Source organism: Bombina bombina, chromosome 1 (genome assembly GCF_027579735.1).
Source record: "Bombina bombina isolate aBomBom1 chromosome 1, aBomBom1.pri, whole genome shotgun sequence".
NCBI classification, from domain to species: domain Eukaryota; kingdom Metazoa; phylum Chordata; class Amphibia; order Anura; family Bombinatoridae; genus Bombina; species Bombina bombina.
The window spans coordinates 270,084,373-270,102,070 of record NC_069499.1 but is presented as its reverse complement, the minus strand read 5'-3'; the positions used below and the strand labels follow the sequence as shown (position 1 = coordinate 270,102,070).

Sequence of the window (17,698 nt, the reverse complement as noted above, 5' to 3'; positions counted from 1 at the left end):
TTGAACAAACATTTTCTTAAGGTAACCTTCTAATTTTTTATCCATTGGATCCAAAAAAGCACAACTATCCTCCACCAGGATAGTGGTACGTTTAGCTAAAGTAGAAACTGCTCCCTCCACCTTAGGGACCGTCTGCCATAAGTCTCGTGTGGTGGCGTCTATTGGAAACATTTTTCTAAATATCGGAGGAGGTGAAAAGGGCACACCGGGTCTATCCCACTCCTTGCTAATAATCTCTGTAAGACTTTTAGGTATAGGAAAAACGTCAGTACACACCGGTACCGCAAAGTATCTATCCAACCTACATATTTTCTCTGGAATTGCAACCGTGTTACAATCATTCAGAGCCGCTAATACCTCCCCTAGCAATACACGGAGGTTCTCAAGCTTAAATTTAAAATTAGAAATCTCTGAATCCGGTCTCCCTGGATCAGATCCGTCACCCACAGAATGAAGCTCTCCGTCCTCATGTTCTGCAAATTGTGACGCAGTATCGGACATGGCTCTCACATCATCAGCGCGTTCTGTCCTTAACCCAGAGCTATCGCGCTTGCCTCTTAATTCTGGCAATTTAGATAATACCTCTGTCATAACAGCAGCCATGTCTTGCAAAGTGATTTGTATGGGCCTCTCTGATGTACTTGGCGCCACAATATCACGCGCCTCCTGAGCGGGAGGCGAAGGTACTGACACGTGAGGAGAGTTAGTCGGCATAACTTCCCCCTCATTGTCTGGTGATAATTTCTTTACAGATAAAAATTGACTTTTATTCAAAGTGACATCAATACATTTAGTACACATATTTCTGTGGGGCTCCACATTGGCCTTCAAACATAGTGAACAAACAGATTCATCTGTGTCAGACATGTTTAAACAGACTAGCAATGAGACTAGCAAGCTTGGAAAATCCTTTCAAATAAGTTTACAAGCAATATAAAAAACGCTACTGCGCCTTTAAGAAGCACAAAAAATCGACACAGTTGAAATAACAATGAACCAAATCAGATATAGCAACCAAATTTTCACAGTAAATGTATTAAGTTAGCAAAGCATTGCACCCACTAGCAAATGGATGATTAACCCCTTAATACCCAAAAACGGATAATCAATTTAACAATTAACGTTTTTATCACAGTCAAACACACTGTCACAGGTCTGCTGTGACTGATTACCTCCCTCAAAATGAATTTTGAAGACCCCTGAGCTCTCTAGAGACGTCCTGGATCAAGGAGGAAGAAGCAGGAAGACTGTAACTGAATTTTTACTGCGCAAAAAAGCGCTAAAATAGGCCCCTCCCACTCATATTACAACAGTGGGAAACCTCAGTTAAACGTTTCTATGCAGAAATAAACGACAGCCATGTGGAAAATCATGCCCCAAAAGATTTATCACCAAAGTACCTCACAAAAAACGAATAACATGCCAGTAAACGTTTTAAACATGCACTTTAAAAGTTAGGTAGTGTTATTAATAAGCCTGCTACCAGTCTACTGCAGTTAAGGCTCATACATTACTTCAGTATTAACAGTATTTTCTTAGTCAAATCCCATTCCTTAAAAAATTACTTATTGTACATACATTCATCAGCCTGATACCAGTCGCTACTGCATTTAAGGCTGTACTTACATTACATCGGTATCAGCAGTATTTTCTTAGTCAATTCCATTCCTTAGAAAAATATTCTACTGCACATACCTCATCTGCAGGTGACCCCGCATGCTATTCCCTTTCTGAAGTTACCCCACTCCTCAGAATGTGCGAGAACAGCCAGTGGATCTTAGTTACTTCTGCTAAGATCATAGAAAACGCAGGCAGATTCTTCTTCTAAATACTGCCTGAGAGAAAAAAACAGCACACTCCGGTGCCTTTTAAAATAACAAACTTTTGATTGAAGAAATAATTAAGTATAAAAATTCCACACTCCTCTCACACCTTCCTACTATGTCAGTTGCAAGAGAATGACTGGGTATGACATGTGAGGGGAGGAGCTATATAGCAGCTCTGCTTGGGTGATCCTCTTGCAACTTCCTGTTGGGAAGGGAATATATCCCATAAGTAATGGATGACCCGTGGACTGAATACACTTAACAAGAGAAATACATTTGTGCACACAGAATAAATCCTATATTCAGTCACTCATCTATTAAGCTAAAAGAAGTTTGACAGGAAACATAAGTTAGCGCACAAAAACCCCCACATATATATATATATATATTCACACACATACATATATATATATATATATATATATATATATATATATATATATATATATATATATATATATATACATATTGCCTACTAGTGTCTTCTAATAGTGTTTGTGATGATAAACTTGAATGAACAAAATATGTCATATGGGGAATATAACCATGTGTAAATTAGTGTAACTAGATATAAAATCTAAGTGGTTATAGTTATAAATTAAAAACTAATGGAAAGGTAATGGCTGATACAAATCTATGAGATACCCAACTATGTACTATTGTATGAAGTGTCTTAGTGCCAACTTTGTATCTAAACTTCCATAATATATTCCAGATTGAATATGTGGTTATCCAAGTGCACACTATGGGGTCAATTTATCAAGCTCCATACGGAGCTTGATGCCCCGTGTTTCCGGCGATCCTTCAGACCGCTACTCCATAACCTGTCTGCCTGCTCTGAGGCGGCGGACAGAAATCAACCTGATCGAATACAAGATAGCAAATATATTACATAGCTGGAGCTGCAAGTGAGCATACTCTTTATGTTGAAGGTCTCCCCTGTTTAATGTGAGATAACGGACGTGGCACCATGGGTGACAAATTTGCACATGTTGCAACGTTTGACTCCACATCTAAAAGAGCCAACTCTCAATGTTCTACTTTTTCTATTGGGATTATTGTGCACAAATTTACTTATATTCATCACCATTTTGCTAAGGCCAGTCCTTGCTTAATGGTGGGTGCCCTTTTGAAAACCATTTTTGGTTTCACCTCTAATATCTGTTTTAGTATAGGATCTCTTTGCAACAGGGCTCAATGTTTGTTGATAACTTTTTTAATGGCCAAATTATTAGAATTATAGTTAGTTATGAATAATGGTTGGTTACTAAGTTTACCAGATGTCATTTCTAGTAATTCCTCCCTTCTGAGAATTATTGCTCTCTCATTGCCAACCAAATCATTGGGATAACCTATCTTTAAAAACCTTTTGTTTTTTTATTTCTGATTGTGTATCATACATATCCAATTCAGTACAGTTCCTTTTGACACAACGAAATTGGCTGTATGGGATATTCCATTTCCAATTATTACTGTTGACTTTATTTAAAAAAGGTACATGAATTCACTCTCCCATTGGTCCCCCATGACAATTGTACATCCAAAAAAATCAATTATGTGTGTTTGTATATTGGATGTAAATTTGAAACCAAAATGGTTATTTTTAATATATTCCACAAACTTTTTGGCAGTATCCAGTGACCCCATCCATATAAAGGTCAAGTCGTCAACAGCCATAGAATACCAGGTTCGCTTCCCACATGGGGTCATAAATGTGATGATCTTCAAACATTCCCATCACCAAATTGTTGAAACTCTGTGCAAACCTGGTACCCTTGGCCATCCCCTTGATCTGTAAATAAAAATGATCTAAATATTTAAAATAATTATGTATTAATATAAACTCAGTTAGATCCAATACATATTTCTTTTGATTCTCAGGTGATTCTCAGGCATATCATATATATGTACCGTTCCGAAAAAAAATCCATGGATTCTAATCCTAGTTTATGTGATATATTTGAGTATAATGTCACAAGATATCCATAGCATATTTTCACTTCTTTGGATTTCAGATCATTTTTGCAACAGGTCTGTAGTGTCTCTTAAATATGAAGGCAGTACACAAACATATTTCTGTTAAAACTCATCAATGTAAACTGATAAATTATCATATAGGCTAATAATCCCTGTGATGATGGGTCTACCAGGGGGTGTTTACATTTTTGTGGATCTTTGGGAGATGGTAGTAGAAGGGTACACTAGGTTGCATAGGTAATAAAAATGCTTTTTCTTTTTTTGTCAAAATGCCCTCCCTACTACCATAATCCAAAAGTGTCCTCAAGATCTGTAGGTAATCTTTGGTGGGATCTTTTTTAAGAGGAATATAATATTCCCTATCTTTCAATATCCTATCTGATTCTTCTATATAGTGATTGTAGTCTTGAATGACAACACCACCACATTTATCCACCTGGCGGATTACTATACTGGTATCTTTGGACAAACTAAACAAAGCTTTCCTTTCACTGGCCCAAAGATTGTGCTTGCCCATAATGTGTTTTGGTATGCCTTCCAGATCTTCCATTACCATGGACTGAAATAGGTGAATGTAGGAAACTTCCTCTCTTACAGGGATAAAATTGGAAGGTAAACACGTTTGTATGTATATAATTTTCAAATAGGTTGTCAGTTAGATCTTCCCAATCCAAAAATATCATAGGAAACTTATGTTTCCTGTCAAACATTTTTGCAATATAGGATTTATTCAAATGTGTGCACAAACTTATGTTTCCTGTCAAACTTTTTTGCAATTTGTGATTACTATCAGGTACCATATTTGGATACATATAGGAATCGCTATGTTGCAATTAATATGCGATTAATATATTGCTCATATGGCTTTTTTATAAGGCTTGTGGCAACAAATATGCAATTTATATAATGCTGGTATGAAATGTTTATATGGCTTATTGCAATAAGTAGGTGATCTATGTAATGTTTATATGAATTGTTTATATGGCTTTTGAATTTATGCGATTTATCTAATGCTTATATAAAAAAATTATATATAGTTTTCGAATAGTTTGATCAGTTTGTTTGGTGATATAAATATACATGTTTTAGATAGTACCAAAGGAGTTAATCAAAAAAGGGGTGTGTTAGTTGGATCTATTTTGATTGGCTATGTTAACCTTTATTAGGGAGATGTGAACAGAAAACAGATTATGCCTGAAGGAACAGCCAGCAAGGCTGAGAAACGCGTAGCGTACCTCTTTTAAGAGCTAGATATGCTTATCAGCTCTATAAAATTTTAACATGCTTTTAATAAATGGTGTTTTATTTGTTAAAAACCATTTGTGTTCACATCATTATTCCTGTGAGGCTGATTGAGCCCAGCTGGGAGTAGCTGACTCCACACCCTGGTTCAGTGAGCTGAGACACTGTGATATCTCAATCTGCTTCAATCAGCATGTTGGGTGCTGCTACACTTGTGAGTATATTATGTGCTACATAGAGGGAAGAATTCCATATTGTGAAATTTTATTACACCAAGAGGCGCCTTCTTTTTATTTCTCTTTGTCTTAGATCATCCTGTGCATGTTTTTGAGAAGAGCGGCCACTACAGTTTCCTAATAATAAGACTTTCTTTGGGAACATTTGGACATTTTCTTTTCTGAAATCCTAAGGGATTCAACTTCTGGGACTTTGCTCATCCGAGGATCCTGGAGTGGTAACACTGATTGGGAAATTTGCATGGCATTAGATTATGCTTAGTTTGGAGTTAGATAGAATCCCAGAATGCTAAATAATTGCAGAACTGTTAATCACTGTACATCAAAAGTGGAGAACCAAACCTTTTTATTTCACAAGCTCCTGGGAGAATGAAACAGATATACAAAGCTGAATGGTAAAAACACAATTGTTTTGCAAATAAAATCATTCACTTACACAAGGAATAATGAAACTTGGGGATAGATTTACTAAGTGCCGGGCGGACATGATTAGCTGTAGCCGACAACATACGCTGTCGGCATTTAACATTGCACAAGCATTTCTGGTGAAATGTTTGTGCAATGCTGCCCCCTGCACATTCGCGGCCGCTAGCAGAGGGTGTCAATCATCCCGATTGTATCTGCTTCTTAACTTGTGTTTCCGGCGAGCTGGAAACTTTGGATGGAGAAAGCTGCATCCAGTTGCTTATTAAATCCCCCCCTTGGTGTAATTACAACGTACATTTGGCCAATTCATACACTTCATATAAATATGACAAGGTATCTAGATTAGCATGAAACATTTAGTGTTGCTGTGCATACAGTATACTATTAATTAAGGTAACAAGAAACACTTTGTGACTATAATATCAATGTGCAATAAAAAAAAAAATATTTTGCCCCCTTTACCTGTAATTTAATTCTGCAGACTACACTTGCCTAACCCTGCTGTATATTTGTCCTCTAATTGTTTTTAGTAGAGGTGACAAGATAAGAGATTGCAAATCAATGCAAGGAGTGCTAACAAATTTTGTCTGCTCCATCAATAAGTTCCTCCAAATAAGTGATGGTGAAAGTTTGGATACGTCAAAACAATTCCAGTTAATGTATTCATAATGTGTTCACACTCGATTGGTATGTAATTTATTGCAAGGTTATGTCTATATACACAAACAAGCATAAATAAATGTATCTTTAATGTTGAAAAGGAAATATTTGTTAAAGATGTGATAAATTGGTGCAAAGACCCTTACTGTTTCCATTCAAATTAAATTAGTTTAGTTATAAATCACATATAGCAGAGATGCAAAAAAACAAAGTTAGAGGACCACTAAACACAGAATTGCATAATCAGTAGATGCATGATAAAAAGACAGTGCAAAAGGACTTAGTTTTAAGTTTCAAATGAGCAGTAGATTTCTTTCTGAAATTTTTTAAAGCTAGTTCTATTTTCCTTCTCACTGTACCATGTGACAACCATAAGCCAAACACAAAATGCATATACGCATATTCTGTGAATCTTGCACATGCTCAGTAGGAGCTGGTGCCTTTAGAAACTGTGTATATAAAAAGATTGCATGCATTTAGATAACAAGTGATTTGGAAAGTTGTTTAAAATTGTGTGCCTTATCTTAATAATGAAAGTTTAATTTTGACTTAAGTGTCCCTTTAATATGATTAAAAACTAGAACATTTGTACAGTATTCCCTCAGTGCACCAGGGGAATACTGTACAAAGGGATGCAAATGGGGAGTACAAGCCTGTTTACATGCCTGGACAGTTGTGCAGTTATACATAGTTCTCTGCACATTTTCAAGAAGCCATTTTCAAGTGTAAATATTTTAGGAGCTTGCTACACTTAAAACACATTCTGAAGGGAATGATTGTGCAGGCCTTAAAGGGACATAACACACAAACGGATCCCTTCAGAAAAATGTTTAATCATAATAAAATAATGCAATGTACATTACAACATTTTTCTACTATAAGATTCACATTCCAGCAGAGTCTGAACATTTATAGAACAGGCGAACAACTTGTTTATTTGGAGGAGCTAATCCGGACTTCAGTCTGGAGAAGACATGACTTCCCACTATCATTGTGGATCCATTATTTATCTTCATCAGAAATGATAAGATAACAAACTGCAAACTAGAAACAAATAGATGGAAGAACCCTGCAATGTGCTCTTTCAATTTTCAGAACTGGACACTTCTGAATCTAGTACATATATAGGGCCCGATTTATCATCTGTCTGGCGATCATGTCCGCCAGACATCGATAAATGCCGACAGCATACTTCTGGTGAACTGCTTGTACAATGCCAACCCCTGCAGATTTGCAGTCAATCGGCCGCTAGCAGGGGGTGTCAATCAACCCGATCGTATGTGATTGGACGGATTGCTGTCCGCCGCCTCAGAACAGAAGGCCTGGTCTTAAGACCGCTGCTTCTTAACTCCTGTTTCCGGCGAGCCTAAAGGCTCACACGGAAACAGAGACATTGGGGCCGATAAGGGGCTTGGTAAATTGGCCCCTCAAGATAACAATTACAATGTTACACAAATTTATTTAAAAAGCCTATGAATAGTTAAAAAAAAAAAAGTACACTTCTGCAGGTAATATTGTCTGAAATATAACAGTTCGGCCACAATTTAGCAAGCTATCTATGGAGCACTGGGGTCCCATCACTGCAGGATCGCAAGTTAGGAAGCAGCGGTCATCAGACTGCAGCTTCCTAACCAGTACGCCAGCTAATAATATCACCCGGTACATTCAGTGAGTGACAGCCCCTTACTCGCGTGCCATTGGGCTAGCTAATAGTCTTTACTGGCTGTAAATTAAACAATCGCACTAGATTGTTAGCACTTTCTGATAACCATAAAAGCTATGCTTTACTGGAAAATAGTAAAGCCACTATGGCAGTTTATTACTCATAGTTGTATTTCAGTTTTCTTGTATCAAGCTAGTACTTTTTATTGGGTAGTTACAAATGATCAATCCAGTAATACATAAAATACACAACCACTGGGTAACAAGTTGTTAGCGCATCCATATATGCTCCATGATCTCCTTCCATTCCCTGTGCCCTTGAACAGTTCCACAAGTAGCTCATCTGCCTTCCATGAGCAGCTAAGGGATAAAGTCTGCCAAGTCCACTAAGGATGAGCTAAGTGTACTTCAGTAGCACATGCTATGTACAGTTCAGAACACAATTCTGGAAACTCTTAGAGGTTTTTGACCCGCACTTGTTACCCAATAGTACTGAACAAGCCTCATCATATAATTTTAGATTTGGCACTTCCAAGACCGCAGAATTCTGCAGCTGTCTTTGCTCCTTCATAGGTCCTTAGCCAATTACAACTGGGAAAATATGAATAATTAGCTTTACTGCTGATTGTAAGCTAATGCCACTTGTAATATGTATCACATGCATTTCACATATGTCTTTGGGCCTCTCTGACAAGTTAATAAATTATCTGTGATTTATTCCACTCACAGTGATTGGAACGTTTCAAACTAAAGAATCTAAGTTCTCATCATTATTTTTCTCAAACACTTTAGCCACTCGTTATATTCTATTATATCCAGAGAAAGCAGCCTAAAATTGTGCAGTCCGTAGCATTTTAAAATTTAAAAATTAGACCTGAATAATGCTGAAGTGCAGCAGGGTGCATATATAAAATTAACTGTACTGAGTCTGTAGCAAAACGATCCAGTTGATGACAGCAGAAGAATTTGATGGAAATCCAGAGAACAGCACCTGATGAGCCTCTGAAGGTGCTAGAAATAGAGTAGGGGTTTCCGCTGTCAGCTCTCCACCCTAGCAGCACAAACTGGACTGCTTCCCAGGCTAAAATGTGACACATACATGAATATCTTGTAGCAGGTCAACAGCGAGTCAAGTCTGACAAATACTCTTTTCATTACACCTGAGAGGTCTTAAATGTCCCTTTTGAAAAGTAAATACATATTTATAAGATCAAAGAAATGAGCAAATATCTAGTAGAGCTTGTGTAGCAGTCTGTGTAGACATAACAGACTCCTTCTGCCAGTGACTTACCAAACTGGCTGCTAAATGGCAGTGACAGGTGCAGGATAAGTGCAAGGAATACAAATCTGATACATACATTACCAGTAATGTGAGATGTCTTAGCAGACTTCCACGCCAAATAATTTCCTGACACATATTCAGTTCTAGGGTTGTGCTGGACACATATGCGACCAACTAAATCACAAGTAGCTTATAAAAATACTACCATTTTTAAAGAGTGCGGCAGTTTTTCTATCATATAGTTAAGTTAAGGAATGTGTATTTAAAGGGACATAAAACCCAAGTTTTTTCTTTCATGATTCAGAATGAACATAGAATTTTAAAGAACTTTTCAATTTACTTCTGTTATCAATTTTTCTTTGTTTTCTTGTTATCCTTTGTTGAAAAGCTGGTATGTAAGCTCATGAGTGTGCACGTGTCTACAGCACTATATGGCAGCAGTTTTGCAATAATGTTATACTTAAGCAGGAGCACTAGATGGCAGCACTATTTCCTGTCATGTAGAGTTTCAGGCATGTGCACGCTACCTACCTAGGTATCTCTTCAACAAAGAATAACATGAAAACGAAGAAAATTTGATAATAGAAGTAAATTGGAAACATTTTTAAAAACAGAATTTATGTTTACCTGATAAATTACTTTCTCCAACGGTGTGTCCGGTCCACGGCGTCATCCTTACTTGTGGGATATTCTCTTCCCCAACAGGAAATGGCAAAGAGCCCAGCAAAGCTGGTCACATGATCCCTCCTAGGCTCCGCCTTCCCCAGTCATTCGACCGACGTAAAGGAGGAATATTTGCATAGGAGAAACCATATGATACCGTGGTGACTGTAGTTAAAGAAAATAAATTATCAGACCTGATTAAAAAACCAGGGCGGGCCGTGGACCGGACACACCCTTGGAGAAAGTAATTTATCAGGTAAACATAAAATATGTTTTCTCCAACATAGGTGTGTCCGGTCCACGGCGTCATCCTTACTTGTGGGAACCAATACCAAAGCTTTAGGACACGGATGAAGGGAGGGAGCAAATCAGGTCACCTAGATGGAAGGCACCACGGCTTGCAAAACCTTTCTCCCAAAAATAGCCTCAGAAGAAGCAAAAGTATCAAACTTGTAAAATTTAGTAAAAGTGTGCAGTGAAGACCAAGTCGCTGCCTTACATATCTGATCAACAGAAGCCTCGTTCTTGAAGGCCCATGTGGAAGCCACAGCCCTAGTGGAATGAGCTGTGATTCTTTCAGGAGGCTGCCGTCCGGCAGTCTCATAAGCCAATCTGATGATGCTTTTAATCCAAAAAGAGAGAGAGGTAGAAGTTGCTTTTTGACCTCTCCTTTTACCAGAATAAACAACAAACAAGGAAGATGTTTGTCTAAAATCCTTTGTAGCATCTAAATAGAATTTTAGAGCACGAACAACATCCAAATTGTGCAACAAACGTTCCTTCTTTGAAACTGGATTCGGACACAAAGAAGGCACGACTATCTCCTGGTTAATGTTTTTGTTAGAAACAACTTTCGGAAGAAAACCAGGTTTAGTACGTAAAACCACCTTATCTGCATGGAACACCAGATAAGGAGGAGAACACTGCAGAGCAGATAATTCTGAAACTCTTCTAGCAGAAGAAATTGCAACCAAAAACAAAACTTTCCAAGATAATAACTTAATATCAACGGAATGTAAGGGTTCAAACGGAACCCCGTGAAGAACTGAAAGAACTAAATTGAGACTCCAAGGAGGAGTCAAAGGTTTGTAAACAGGCTTGATTCTAACCAGAGCCTGAACAAAGGCTTGAACATCTGGCACAGCTGCCAGCTTTTTGTGAAGTAACACAGACAAGGCAGAAATCTGTCCCTTCAAGGAACTTGCAGATAATCCTTTCTCCAAACCTTCTTGAAGAAAGGATAGAATCTTAGGAATTTTTACCTTGTCCCAAGGGAATCCTTTAGATTCACACCAACAGATATATTTTTTCCATATTTTGTGGAAAATTTTTCTAGTTACAGGCTTTCTGGCCTGAACAAGAGTATCAATGACAGAATCTGAGAACCCTCGCTTTGATAAGATCAAGCGTTCAATCTCCAAGCAGTCAGTTGGAGTGAGACCAGATTCGGATGTTCGAACGGACCTTGAACAAGAAGGTCTCGTCTCAAAGGTAGCTTCCATGGTGGAGCCGATGACATATTCACCAGGTCTGCATACCAAGTCCTGCGTGGCCACGCAGGAGCTAACAAGATCACCGATGCCCTCTCCTGATTGATCCTGGCTACCAGCCTGGGGATGAGAGGAAACGGCGGGAATACATAAGCTAGTTTGAAGGTCCAAGGTGCTACTAGTGCATCTACTAGAGTCGCCTTGGGATCCCTGGATCTGGACCCGTAGCAAGGAACCTTGAAGTTCTGACGAGAGGCCATCAGATCCATGTCTGGAATGCCCCACAATTGAGTAATGTGGGCAAAGATTTCCGGATGGAGTTCCCACTCCCCCGGATGAAATGTCTGACGACTCAGAAAATCCGCTTCCCAATTTTCCACTCCTGGGATGTGGATTGCAGACAAGTGGCAGGAGTGAGTCTCTGCCCATTGAATGATTTTGGTCACTTCTTCCATCGCCAGGGAACTCCTTGTTCCCCCCTGATGGTTGATGTACGCAACAGTCGTCATGTTGTCTGATTGAAACCGTATGAACTTGGCCCTTGCTAGCTGAGGCCAAGCCTTGAGAGCATTGAATATCGCTCTTAGTTCCAGAATATTTATCGGGAGAAGAGATTCTTCCCGAGACCAAAGACCCTGAGCTTTCAGGGGTCCCCAGACCGCGCCCCAGCCCACCAGACTGGCGTCAGTCGTGACAATGACCCACTCTGGTCTGCGGAAGCTCATCCCCTGTGACAGGTTGTCCAGGGACAGCCACCAACGGAGTGAATCTCTGGTCCTCTGATCTACTTGTATCGTCGGAGACAAGTCTGTATAGTCCCCATTCCACTGACTGAGCATGCACAGTTGTAATGGTCTTAGATGAATTTGCGCAAAAGGAACTATGTCCATTGCCGCTACCATCAAACCTATTACTTCCATGCACTGCGCTATGGAAGGAAGAGGAACAGAATGAAGTATTTGACAAGAGTTTAGAAGTTTTGATTTTCTGGCCTCTGTCAGAAAAATCCTCATTTCTAAGGAGTCTATTATTGTTCCCAAGAAGGGAACCCTTGTTGACGGAGATAGAGAACTTTTTTCTACGTTCACTTTCCACCCGTGAGATCTGAGAAAGGCCAGGACAATGTCCGTGTGAGCCTTTGCTTGAGGAAGGGACGACGCTTGAATCAGAATGTCGTCCAAGTAAGGTACTATTGCAATGCCCCTTGGTCTTAGCACCGCTAGAAGGGACCCTAGTACCTTTGTGAAAATCCTTGGAGCAGTGGCTAATCCGAACGGAAGTGCCACAAACTGGTAATGCTTGTCCAGGAATGCGAACCTTAGGAACCGATGATGTTCCTTGTGGATAGGAATATGTAGATACGCATCCTTTAAATCCACCGTGGTCATGAATTGACCTTCCTGGATGGAAGGAAGAATTGTTCGAATGGTTTCCATTTTGAACGATGGAACCTTGAGAAACTTGTTTAGGATCTTGAGATCTAAGATTGGTCTGAATGTTCCCTCTTTTTTGGGAACTACGAACAGATTGGAGTAGAACCCCATCCCTTGTTCTCCTAAAGGAACAGGATGAATCACTCCCATTTTTAACAGGTCTTCTACACAATGTAAGAATGCCTGTCTTTTTATGTGGTCTGAAGACAATTGAGACCTGTGGAACCTCCCCCTTGGGGGAAGCCCCTTGAATTCCAGAAGATAACCTTGGGAGACTATTTCTAGTGCCCAAGGATCCAGAACATCTCTTGCCCAAGCCTGAGCGAAGAAAGAGAGTCTGCCCCCCACCAGATCCGGTCCCGGATCGGGGGCCAACATCTCATGCTGTCTTGGTAGCAGTGGCAGGTTTCTTGGCCTGCTTTCCTTTGTTCCAGCCTTGCATTGGTCTCCAGGCTGGCTTGGCTTGAGAAGTATTACCCTCTTGCTTAGAGGACGTAGCACTTGGGGCTGGTCCGTTTCTGCGAAAGGGACGAAAATTAGGTTTATTTTTGGCCTTGAAAGACCTATCCTGAGGAAGGGCGTGGCCCTTGCCCCCAGTGATATCAGAGATAATCTCTTTCAAGTCAGGGCCAAACAGCGTTTTCCCCTTGAAAGGAATGTTAAGCAATTTGTTCTTGGAAGACGCATCCGCTGACCAAGATTTTAACCAAAGCGCTCTGCGCGCCACAATAGCAAAACCAGAATTTTTCGCCGCTAACCTAGCCAATTGCAAAGTGGCGTCTAGGGTGAAAGAATTAGCCAATTTGAGAGCATGAATTCTGTCCATAATCTCCTCATAAGAAGAAGAATTATTATTGAGCGCCTTTTCTAGCTCATCGAACCAGAAACACGCTGCTGTAGTGACAGGAACAATGCATGAAATTGGTTGTAGAAGGTAACCTTGCTGAACAAACATCTTTTTAAGCAAACCTTCTAATTTTTTATCCATAGGATCTTTGAAAGCACAACTATCTTCTATGGGTATAGTGGTGCGTTTGTTTAGAGTAGAAACCGCCCCCTCGACCTTGGGGACTGTCTGCCATAAGTCCTTTCTGGGGTCGACCATAGGAAACAATTTTTTAAATATGGGGGGAGGGACGAAAGGTATACCGGGCCTTTCCCATTCTTTATTTACAATGTCCGCCACCCGCTTGGGTATAGGAAAAGCTTCGGGGGGCCCCGGGACCGCTAGGAACTTGTCCATTTTACATAGTTTCTCTGGAATGACCAAATTCTCACAATCATCCAGAGTGGATAACACCTCCTTAAGCAGAGCGCGGAGATGTTCCAATTTAAATTTAAATGTAATCACATCAGGTTCAGCTTGTTGAGAAATTTTCCCTGAATCTGAAATTTCTCCCTCAGACAAAACCTCCCTGGCCCCCTCAGACTGGTGTAGGGGCCCTTCAGAACCAATATCATCAGCGTCCTCATGCTCTTCAGTATTTTCTAAAACAGAGCAGTCGCGCTTTCGCTGATAAGTGGGCATTTTGGCTAAAATGTTTTTGATAGAATTATCCATTACAGCCGTTAATTGTTGCATAGTAAGGAGTATTGGCGCGCTAGATGTACTAGGGGCCTCCTGTGTGGGCAAGACTGGTGTAGACGAAGGAGGGGATGATGCAGTACCATGCTTACTCCCCTCACTTGAGGAATCATCTTGGGCATCATTTTCTCTAAATTTTGTGTCACATAAATCACATCTATTTAAATGAGAAGGAACCTTGGCTTCCCCACATTCAGAACACAGTCTATCTGGTAGTTCAGACATGTTAAACAGGCAAAAACTTGATAACAAAGTACAAAAAACGTTTTAGAATAAACCGTTACTGTCACTTTAAATTTTAAACTGAACACACTTTATTACTGCAATTGCGAAAAAGTATGAATTTCACCACAGTGTCTTAAAGCCTTAAAAGTATTGCACACCAAATTTGGAAGCTTTAACCCTTAAAATAACGGAACCGGAGCCGTTTTTATATTTAACCCCTTTACAGTCCCTGGTATCTGCTTTGCTGAGACCCAACCAAGCCCAAAGGGGAATACGATACCAAATGACGCCTTCAGAAAGTCTTTTCTATGTATCAGAGCTCCTCACACATGCATCTGCATGTCATGCTTCTCAAAAAACAAGTGCGCAATAGAGGCGCGAAAATGAGACTCTGCCTGTGATTAGGGAAAGCCCCTAGAGAATAAGGTGTCCAATACAGTGCCTGCCGGTTATTTTACATAATTCCCAAGATTAAAATAATTCCTCAAGGCTATGGAGTATAAAATATGTTTATATATAAATCGATTTAGCCCAGAAAATGTCTACAGTCTTAAAAAGCCCTTGTGAAGCCCTTTTTTTCTTTCTGTAATAAAAATGGCTTACCGGATCCCATAGGGAAAATGACAGCTTCCAGCATTACATCGTCTTGTTAGAATGTGTCATACCTCAAGCAGCAAAAGTCTGCTCACTGTTCCCCCAACTGAAGTTAATTCCTCTCAACAGTCCTGTGTGGAAACAGCCATCGATTTTAGTAACGGTTGCTAAAATCATTTTCCTCTTACAAACAGAAATCTTCATCTCTTTTCTGTTTCAGAGTAAATAGTACATACCAGCACTATTTTAAAATAACAAACTCTTGATTGAATAATAAAAACTACAGTTAAACACTAAAAAACTCTAAGCCATCTCTGTGGAGATGTTGCCTGTACAACGGCAAAGAGAATGACTGGGGAAGGCGGAGCCTAGGAGGGATCATGTGACTAGCTTTGCTGGGCTCTTTGCCATTTCCTGTTGGGGAAGAGAATATCCCACAAGTAAGGATGACGCCGTGGACCGGACACACCTATGTTGGAGAAATTGTATTCTCTATCTAAACAATGAAAGAACATTTTTGGGCTTACTGTCCCTTTAATGTCAAACCCCCTGACCTACAAGTCTTCAATATAGATTTCTGCAGTGGAAAGTGATATCCAAAAACATATTCTCATATTGCTTATTTGTTAATTTACCTGATTTTTGTCAACCAAAAACCCTATCTGATTCCAGCCGACCACAGTGTCCCAAACTAAGGCCTGAGGGCCACATTTGGCCATCCAAGGGTTTTTGTGTGGTCCTTACCCCCAACAAGCAGAAACTGATAAGAAAGCATGTGAATGTGTAATTGTGTAAATGTGAGTACTATACACAGCTAAATTAAATGAATGAATAGTAATTATTTCAGATATTTAGGAGCGCCGTTTATACAAATAATTTTGGAATTAGATCTTCTGTATAAAAAAATGCTTTAAAGGGATATGAAACCCAAAGTTTTTCTTTTCATGAATCAGTATGCGATTTTAAACAATTTTCGAATTTACTTCTATTAGCAATTTTTCTTTGTTCTCTTGGTATCTTTTGTTCAAAGCAGGAACCTATGCTTAGGAGCCGGCCCATTTCTGGAGCAGTATGGCAGAAGATTTGCAAGAATGTTATCCATTTGCATGAGCACTATTTCCTGTCATGTGGTGCTCCAGATGACTACCTAGGTATCTCTTCAACACAGAATATCATGGGAACAAAGTAAATTTGATAATAGAAGTAAATAGGAAACTTTTTTAAAAATGGCCTGCTCTGTCTCAATCACAGAACATTTTTGGATTTTATATCACTTTAAAAAAGGGCTTGACAAATTTGTATCAAACATGAAAGCCAATCAGCAAATTGGGAAACCAGTTACAATTTTTACGATACATACAATAATGTTTGTAAGAGACATATGTAGAAAACGCTACAACATTTAGAGCCAGGGTTTACATTTAAGGAATTGTGGCTGCCTTGTTGTCTGAGTTTTCCACCGGCTGCCATATAGTAGTGTGCGTAAAATATATCTGGTGGTTTGCTTTGCATCCAGGGTAATATTTCTAGCCTGAGATGACTGTAGGTTATCCTTTCCAGTTATTGAGTAGCAGTGTGTGCACAACAGGCATGAAGACTAACTTTGCTTTACTAGATAGTGAGTGTATATGTTTGTCGTATGTCTAAGGGCAAACTCTGCTTTACAATCGGTGATCTCCAGTATTAAAACAAGCTTTTAGGGAATGTCAAACATGTTATGAAGGATCAGTATGCTCGCAATTCTTTTTAAAGCAACAGCTTCACACACTGTGACACCACTGGCTACAACTAGACCAACTGCAGGACATGTCTTCAGGTTCTCATGCATCAGTGTATGTTGAATAGGTTTAAAGATGAGTTTATGAAAAATGATCCGGAGTAAGAGATCCTGTTGTTATTGCTGCAATGCAAGTACAGTAAGTGTGAGGACTACAGTAACTTGTCTCATAAGGTGATCTGCAGTAATATATCAAGCATGAAGACGTCTAAAGTTATTAGAAACAGCTTTGTGGAATTAATCTCAACCTAAAGAAGTCTTGAAGTTAGCTGACAATGAAACACACAATTTGGTAGATTCCAATGCTTTTGAATAGCTATGTAAAGTATCTGTAAGCCTGTTCATTGAAATGAAATCCAACACAATTCCAATCCATTTAAATAAACACAATGATCACGTGGTTGTTTTGAGCAGCATGTCCTGGCTGTTCAATTTTTATGTTGAAATTTTTGCACATACTCATTTTTGTGTTAAAGGGACGTGAAAGTCAAAATTACAGACAGAACATGCCATTTTAAGAGACTTTTCAATTTACTTATTTTAACAAATTTACTTTGGTCTCTCAGTATGCTTTGTTGAAATACATACTTAGGCACAAGTGCAGCAATGAGCTGGTGACT

General features: G+C 39.4%; 1 protein-coding gene and 1 long non-coding RNA gene across 12 annotated transcripts in view; one reads left to right on the top strand and one right to left on the bottom strand.

Annotated features, from left to right (window-relative positions):
- The window catches only part of RYR3 (ryanodine receptor 3), a 1,083,635-nt gene that overhangs the window by 952,749 nt on the left and 113,188 nt on the right, over positions 1–17,698 (bottom strand). The gene's annotated exons all lie outside the window — the stretch shown is intronic.
- Positions 5,009–6,472, top strand: LOC128645176 (uncharacterized). The gene is made up of 2 exons (XR_008400083.1): positions 5,009–5,259; positions 5,355–6,472. It is a non-coding gene; the product is annotated as an uncharacterized LOC128645176 (long non-coding RNA).